We start from the raw sequence: 9,653 nt of genomic DNA, 5'->3' as shown, positions 1-9,653 counted from the left end.
AATTGAGTGTTCAGTAGTCAGTGTTAGGTTTTGAGGATAAAAGATTGATTAAGAGTCATTTCCTCAAATATCTTCCCATCTATCTTCCTTTTCTTTTCCTGTGGAGTTTGCCAAATTAGTCTACTATGATTAAGTAATCCTGGTGTGGCACTGTGGGTTAATGCGCTGGACTGTGAAGTCTGTTTGGACTGCAAGGTTGGCAGTTCAAGCTCACCAGCTGCTCCTTGGAAACGCTATATAAGGTCACTATGGATCGGAATCAACTCGATGGTACTTAACAACAGCAATTATGATTAATGTATCTTTTCATATTGATAATGCAAAACTGAATACTCATTTTTTTCTCTCTTTTTATACTGTTAAGAAATACATTAATAACACATGCAAGTAGAATTTTGTTGAAGATGATTCAAACAAAATGGTTGCAGCAGTACAGTGACTTGCAATTACCAGAAATTCAAGCTAGATTTAAAAGAGAACATGGAACAAGAGTTATCATTGCTGACTTCAAATATGTCTTGCCTAAAAACAGAAAATACCAAAACAATGTTTACCTGTGTTTTATTGACTATGCAAACATTCAACATTGTAGATCATAATAAACTAACATTTCAAAGAATGGGTTTTCAAAACTTTTAATGGTGCTTGTGCAGAACTTGTATATAGACCAGGAGAGCAGTTGTTCAAACAGAACAGGTTTAAAATCAGGAAAGGTATGTTTAAGAGTTATAGCCTTCCTCCCTTATTCAGTCTGTATGCTGAACACATAATCTGAGGAGCTGGACTATATGAAAAAGAACATGGCATCGGGATTGGAGAAAGACTCATCAACAACCTGCAGTATGGAAAGAACTCAATCTTGCTTGTTGAGATCAACGAGAACTTGAAACAATGATGAAGATCAAAGACTACAGCCTTCAGTGTGAATTACACATAAAGAAAACAAAAATCCTCATAACTCAACCAATAAGCTACATCACAATAAATGTAGAAAATATTGAAGCTGTCAAAGATTTCATTTCACTTGGATCCATAATCAACATCCATAGAAGGATGAAAATCAAACAAAGTATTGCATTGGACAAATTTGCTGCAAAAGATCTTTTTTAAACTGCTAAAAAAGCAAGGATGTCACTTTGAAGACTAAGGTGCCCCTGACACATGCCAAGGTTTTTTTCAATCACCTCCTATGCATGTGAAAGCTGGACAATGAATAAGGAAGAATGAAGAAGGATTGATGCCTTTTAATTATGATATTGACTTAGAGTATTAACTATGCCTCAGACTGCCCAAACAACAAATACATTTGCCTTGATAGAAGTCAGAGTGCTTCTTGGACATGAAAACTTTGTCTCATGTACTTTGGACATGTTATCAGGAGGGACCAATCTCTGGAGAAGGGTATCATGCTTGGTAAAGAACAGAGTCAGCAAAAAAGAGACAGACCTTCAATGCAACAGACTGACGCAGTGGCTGCAACAATGGGCTCAACCATAAAAATGATTGTGAGAATTGTGCAGGACCCAGCGATGTTGGTTCTGCTATGTGATACAAGTCAAACCCAACTAGACAGCACTTAACAACATTAGGAAATACCTAGAAAAGTAAATTTAAGTAGAGATTATTCAAAAGTGAGGAAAGATAGAAAGTGATTTCAGTAAATACTTTGCTCTGAAAAGGATCATGTTAGAAGGTCCTGGATAGAGTAGAAGAAAAGGTGGAGAAAACTCAAAATTACCAAAAAGAGACCAGGTTTACTGGTTAGAAAGAGACTGGAGGAACTCCAAGACTGTGGCCCTTGGTCATCCTTCAGGCCTGAACTGAATTCACTCTCATGGCTGAATTTTCAGCTAAGCAAGGAGCTCTGGTAGTGTAGTGGTTAGGAATTGGGCTGCTAACCTCAAGGTCAGCAGTTCGAAACTACCAGCGGTTCCATGGAAGAAAGATGAGGCTTTTCTGCTCCCATAGAGATTTATAGCCTCAGAAACCCTATGCAGGGTCACTATGAGTCAGAACCGACTCCACTGCACATAACTACCAATACATATGTCTATAGGGGGGGACTAGTGATGTATGAACACCATACAATGGTCAACCATTAGAGAGCAAAAGAGCAGCATTTACCTTAGGACAAAATTCAAAAGGTTTAGGAAAGGAGGGATAAGAATCACAGAGAGGAAGTTGTATAAGTGATATTACATTGAGGAATGGAGATCACTGAGATGAAATTAAGTATATGATTTGTTGAATGTAAAATTGATTATCTGGCCTATAAACTTTCACTCAATTTACACACAAATTTTTTTTAAGTATCAGATTTATGAAATATGAAATAATGAAGCCATAGTGCCACAAAGAGTAAGAACCATCTGGGTCTGAGAAAAAACCCCAGACAAGGACATCTCCTAAAACCATCATCCATGGGTATGTTGTTGTTGGTAAGTGCTGTTGAGCTGGTTACAACTCATAGAGACCCTTTATAGGGTTTCCAAGGAACGGTTCTTTTGTTTGAACTGCCTACCTTGTGGTTAGCAGTCCAATGCTTATCCTACACCAGGATTCCAACCATGGGCTTAGGGACTATTGTATTCCCACCATGTTATTCTACACAGGATAACTTCTAACCACAAAGTTCATTTTACTACAAAAATTTGTGAGCAATAGACTCACTAAAAACAACAACAACAGCCATGTTCCCCATCACTTTGAAGCAAGTGCCTTAATAGAATAGTGGAATGGCCTTTTGAAATCTCAGTTATCATGGAAGCTGAGTGAAAATATTTTGTAGGACTGAGGTAATGTTCTTCAGTAGCATTTCTCAATCATTTGCTCTCAGGCCCTCTTATATATTCTTAAGAATTATTAATTAACTCAGAGTTTGTTTGTTTTTTTTAACATGGGTTATATCTATTGATATTTACTGCATTAAACATTAAAACTGGTAGCGTAGTGGTTACGAATCGGGCTGCGAACCTTAAGGTCAGCGGTTCGAAACTACCAGCGGCTCCGCGGGAGAAAGATGAGGCTTTCTACTCCCGTAAAGATTTACACCCTCGGAAACCCTGTACAGGGTCGCTATGGGTCGGACCCGACTCGATGGCACTTAACAACAACAACAACAAACATTAAAACTAGGATATTTTTGTAATATTTATCAATTCATTTAAGGATAAAAATAATAAATTCATTATGTGTTAATATAAATAACATGCACTCTCCTTTGTGGGAAGGTTTTGAATTATAAATTGAATTTCTTTAGTTGATGCAATGCTATTTTGTATCTTTCAAAGAATTTGTCTGCTTCCTCCAAATTTTCAAATTAATTTACATAAAATTGTTCATCAGATTTTCTTATTAGCTTTTTAGTTTATGAAGGATCTATAGTGATATGCCTTTTTATTTTTTTTTCAAATTATAGCATGTAACAAAAAGCTTTTCATTTCAGCAGCTTTTAGATGTCAATTCAGTGACATTCATTAGGTGCATTATGCTCCACAGCCATCACCACTGCTCATTTCCAAAGTTTTCCATCACCCTTTTATTCTTGATATCCATCATTTGTGTCTTCTTACTTTTTCTGTTAACCAGAAAATGTCTAGGGAAGGTTTATTGATTCTATTGATTTTTTTTTCTCTCACAGAACTAGTGTTAGGCTTGGAGTCCTGGTGTGGCATTATTGGATAAGCACTGGACTGCTAACCACAAAGTCAGTGGTTCAAATCCATCAGCCACTCCTTAAAACCCTATACAGGGTCAAAATGAGTTGGAACTGACTCAATGGCATTTGACAAGAGTTTTAGGTTTAAAGTGTTTTCTCTGTTGTTTGCTGTTTCCTATTTCATTAACTTTGCTTTTTATTATTGCCTTCTTTGTACTTATTTAGAGTCTAAATTATCTAATTTTTTTAGATTTTTAAGGGGGAAAATTAGACCACTAATTTTAGACTACTATTCTTTTCTAATTGTTGTTGTTAAGTACTGTTGAGTCAGTTCCAACTCATAGAGACCCTGTAAAGGGTTTCTGAGGATCATCTGGTAGGTTTGAACTGCTGACCTTGTGAATCTCAGTCCAGTGCTGATCCTACAGTGCCACACCAGAAGTCTTTTCTAATATAAGCATTTAATCTGTTTTGGCATTCATTTATGTATATACTTCAAATGTTGATGTTTTCATCCTATTCAAAACTTTCCTGTTTCCTTTATAATTTCTACTTTGAAATATAAGTTTCTATTTTAAAGTGTGTTGTTTGATGTTTAACTATTTTAGTATTTTCCAAATATTTTCAGTTATTTATTTCCATTGTGATCCATTTTATTAATAGCCTAGCATGGGCACAGCTTAAGAATGTTCCATCTGCACTTGGATGCTCTGCTATTGTTGGTTGGAGGGTTCTATAAATGTTTACAAGGTAAAGTTATCTGAGAGTGTTATTCAAGCCTTCTGTGTCCTTATTGATTTCCTGTCTCTATCAATTCTGAGAAACAAGCATTGAAAGTCCAAGTATAATTGTGAATTTGATTATTTCTTCCTTCAGTCTGTCACCTTTCACTTCATGTACTTTGAAGCTGTTCTGCACTGTTAGAAAACTGGTCCCCTTTGACTGCAATGTCTTCTTTGCTCTCATTCAAAAGCAAAGATATCAGTTTGAGGACTTAGGTGTACCTGGTCCAAGCGTTGGTATTTTCAATTGCCTCACATGAATCTGAAAGTTGGACAATGACTAAGGAAGTCCTTATAAAAACTGATGTCTTTGAGTTATAGTTTTAGAAAAGAATATTAAAAGTGTCATGGACTGCCAAAAGAACAAACAAATCTGTGTAACAGGAAGTGCAGCTAGAATGCTCCTTAGAAGCCAGGATGACCAGACTTCATCTCTTGTAACATATAATCAAGAGGGACCCGTCCCTGGAAAAGGACATTTTACTTGGTAAAGTGGAGGGTCAACGAAAAAGAGGAAGACCTCCAATGAGATGGATTGTCACAGTAATAGCAGCAATTATAACAACAATGGTGAGGGTGGTACAGGACCAAGCAGTGCTTCATTCTGTTGTGCATAAGGTCACTATGAGTTGTAACCAACTGGATAGCATCTTACAACATCAACAATACCATGCCATTAAGCCAAAATCTACTTTGTCTTTTTTCATTTTTAGGTAATACGCTCATATTTCTTTGTTACTCGAAGAGTAGCAGAAGCTGGGCTGTCTCTAATAACTGCCTCAAGACCTCTGTGAAACCTTCTTTGGCTTCTCTCTCATCCTATACTAGCTTTCACTGCAGAGAATAGGCCTCTAATTTAGTATCTATCACATTATATTGCAAATATTTATTGATGTGAGCAAATCTGCTGCAAAAGACCTCTTTAAAGGTCTTTTACCTCAGCCATAATATTTTTAATCACCTCATATTTTCCCATATGCATGCAAAAACTGGACAATGAAAAGAAAGATCAAAGAATTGACACATTTGAATTACAGTGTTGGTGAAGGGTATTGAATATGCCATGAACTGCCAGAAAAAACAACAAATCGATATTGAATGAGGTACAGCCAGAACATTCCTCAGAAATAAGAATGTCAAGACTTTGTCTAACTTACTTTTGACAAAAGGAACTATCAAAAACAATCTTTTGACTCAGTCTGAATACATGAAGAGAGTGACTCCATTTGGACCCATTTCTAAAGTGATTCCATCCCATTTCTGAAAAGATTCTATTAGAATTTTTTCAAATGTTCCAGGAAATAGTGCACCCACAAACAGTTGGCAGTTACTCAATTATTATTGAAAAAACTCAGCTCCTCTATCTGTATTAGTCCTTACCCAACAACAAATCTGTAATAAACTTATCCTTGACAAAATCCCACTTCTGGCATAGCCTCCTTCAGCTCCCTGCTCAATCACCAACCAGTGAAGAGCACTTTAGCTGTATCCAGCTTCCTTTATAAACCATTGGAGGTTTTTGCCTTTATAAACCATTGTCAGCAGAGCAGTTGTTCTTAGTCTGTAAGTCTGGCTGCCTCCCCAACTTGGGTTGTTGGTATTATCAAAAAATCTTCCTTTAATTAGAATTTCTTAGAGTCTGAGTTTTACTCTTGCACATTTCTTTGGTGTAGTTGGCAGGATCCAAAAATACCTTATGGGCAGTGGTCCCAGGGAGTTGGGAACTCAGAGTTTCCATGCTGGCACAAACTCTTTGCACTCATCTGTGTTCACGGACTCCCAGAGTTGTCCTCAGTAGACTCTCACAGATATAACTCCACTCTTGGTGCATTTATTTACCCTCCTTGTCCCCTTTACTTTCTTTTTTGTACTAATTGTTGAACTCTCTTTATTGTCTTTTTCCCTTGTCATAAGAGTTCATGGTTGAGTTCAATGTCTGATTAAGGCAAGACCAACTCATGGTAATCAGCCTATTTATTCCTTAAACTCTCTTTTTCTTCTGGGCGCCTCTTGAAGTTCAGCATGCAGGCCTGTATGGCAAGAACATCTGCATGTTTTGGGGGCCAATTGCTTGCAAGTGTTACTTAGTAAGAAAATGGGGGATGCCTTGGTGCTACATCAAAGACTAGTAGGGCAAGGCTCCTTCACAGAGACTTCTGAAGGGTGTATGCTTAAAATTTACAGCCCCAGCTCAGTTTTGTATCGGCATGGTTAGCATGCATGCACAACAGAAAATTTTAAAATCAATGATTATTCCTGCAGATTATTCAAACTAAACAAATTAATTTTTCTGCACAATAAATTGACAAAGCAGGGTTCCTGAGTAAACAACCTTAATAAAATGTATGTTTTAATTAATATATTAAGGCCTTTTAAAGGATATTAGTAGCCACTTTAAGGTACTTTCCAATTAAAGATATTTCGGATCTAAAATAAGAGAATAGCCTCTGCCCAGCAGAATACATTTGATTAAAAAAGAATGAAGCCAAAAATGTCAGCCTAAGAGCTTAACACCTTTAGTAAATAAGCTTAGATTTCCCATTTCTTGGACATAGGTTTAGGATTCATAGTCAAAAATTTTAATTCAAAATCTCAGTGATCACTTTAGAAAAACAAGTTCTCAGTTGCATTGTCTTTTTTTTAAAAAATAGCTTTTGTATAATACTCAGATATAGTCAAAAGATCTGAATAACATCTTTTGTTTGAGAATATGACAAATTAATTAATTTATCTAAAGTCTTTTTTTTGTTAATCTAGTTCAATATTATTAAAATATTACTATATACATTTAAATAAATTTGTCAGCTTATTTTATGTGGTATTGTCTAATACTGGTTTTTGAGACAGCCCCACAAGCTGGAGAATTTATGTGGTTTTTCTATTTTATTTTCTGTCTGAATCTCTGTACTATATCAGGAATCCATATCTGGCATTTGCTGAGTTTTTACTTTCATAAGGCAATATTTTACAACAAAAAGAGCTTCTTGTATATTAGGCTTCCAACAGCTACACTGAGAAATTATATAGTCTGTTTAAAAGGTACACTGAAAAGGTGAAATAATTTATTTTAATCAAAATAACAAATTTTCAAAAGTACAAATTGTTTTAAATTGCTTGCTTAAGATATTCTTTTAAAATATGCAAAAGCCAAGGTCATAAAAATGTAAGTTTCTTACCTCCAGATGGTATTATTAAATTAAGTTATATCTTTAAAGAATTTACTCTAATTAGTTTAATAAAAAATAAGCACTTATGCAAATTAAATAGTTCTTACATTCCCAGGAATCAATGAAAATAAATTTGTTCTGTCTGAGTTTAAAAGCAAAACTTTTCAAAATAAGTTAAGCTTTTTTTTTTTACTATTTATTGTAAATTGAGTAGATTTACAAAGCAGATCATCAGTCTTACATCCAGCAAATCATACACTTAATTTCATCTCAATAATTGTAATCCCCTTAGCATAACATCATTTATCCCACTTTATCCCTGTTTCTTGTTTCTATATCTCCTTCTTTCCCTAATGTTTTTAATTCTGTCCTGAGGTAAATGTTGCCATTTTGATCTCTAATGGCTACGCATTATACTGTGTGTATAACTCACTAGTGTTGTTGTCCCCCATATATTCCTATCTTTGCTTAATTTATAATTGAGCCATGGGGGTGAATTCAGTACCAGACCTGAAGGGTGACCAGACCAAAGGCCATAGTTTTAGGGATTCCACCTGTCTCTATCTGACCAGTAAGCCTGGTCTTTTTTATGATTTTGAGTTTCACGCCGTATTTTCTACCACTCCATCCAGAACCTTCTATGTCCTTTCAGAGCAGTTAATAGTGGTAGTTGGGCACCATCTACTTCTTCTGATCTCAGGCTTAGGGAGACTTATTTTCACATGTTCTATTAGTCCATTGAATAAATTTATTCAATTTTCATCTCTCCTTTCCTATGAAAAAACCAGTCATTGCACCTTGGATGGTCATTTATGAGCTTTTAATATCCCCGTTTCTACTCACTAAAGTAGGCTGTAGAATATTGTCTTTGTGGACTACATTTTGCCAGTTGACCATATTGTCCCCTGAGACTATGATCTTGAGCCCCAGGCTAAACTAGATATTATATAAGATATGTTTTATTTAAAGAAAGAGAGAACTTTTATTAATGAGAAGAAAGCCAAACTGCTTACCAAAAAAGTAAAATAAATAATAAAGATGTTAATAAAATTTTAAATTAAAAAATGCTATCTCAATAGTTATCAGAAATCAATCTCTGACATAAAAACCCATGGGCAAATCTAAAATTAAAGTGAGAAAGTACAAGGGTGCTTCAAACAGCTTATGGAAATTTTCCATTTTTTTTTAATTCCAGTTTTCTATGAAACTTTTAAAGTCCCCTTATATAAGAAGTAATGAAGATTTTAACCTCCTTCCAAGACTAAGATTCAGTGGGAATATATGCTCTGATTAGTGACCATGTTCATCACCGATAAGGGGAAATGAGGGAAAAACAGCAATGAAGCTGCAAGCTAAGCCCTACAACATACAATAGACTCTTGTGAACCCAGGTGGAGACCTGGTTGGCCAGTAGTGTGGCAAGAGCTGAGAACTCTTGGGCCCAGAGTCAGTAACACAGCCACAGAGGACTAGAGTAGAGTGAAGCATCCAGTTCATAAGAAGAGAGGGCATATGCATAAGAACATCCACACTTGCAGATAATACCCACTTGACCTGGCTTCAATGACTGGATGATCAGAGATCAACTAGAAGAAGAAAGAAGAGGGAAAAAAAGAGTAATCTGATACAATTTGATAAACTTGACCTATACTTATGGATGCAGTAGCTCAAAAGAGGGAACAAATCTTTACAGTGAGGATCATTCCCACCCCCTCCATAAACAGAGTAGACAGAGATGGGCAACTTGGACACTGGCTACCCAAAAAGGAGATGTGGATAGGTCTCTTGTGACACAATAGTGAATAATTGTTATCAGGACTGACTGTGAGGGTTGGAGATGTAAAGGTAGACATTTTGTAGCAAAAGGAGGGGAGTGATCGACTTTGCAGTCTAGAAGCAGAGGTCTCTGGGGCCATCAAGGGAGAAGAGCAGGGAGCGGGACCCTACCCAGAGAAGCAGTGATGGAGGCAGAGACAATGGCATGGAGAGATGGAATGGCTGGGGACTCTAGACTCAGAGAGGGAGAGGGGCTGTGTGCTGATGACT

Source organism: Chrysochloris asiatica, unplaced genomic scaffold (assembly GCF_000296735.1).
Source record: "Chrysochloris asiatica unplaced genomic scaffold, ChrAsi1.0 scaffold00077, whole genome shotgun sequence".
Classification (NCBI taxonomy): domain Eukaryota; kingdom Metazoa; phylum Chordata; class Mammalia; order Afrosoricida; family Chrysochloridae; genus Chrysochloris; species Chrysochloris asiatica.
This window is presented reverse-complemented; position numbering follows the sequence as displayed.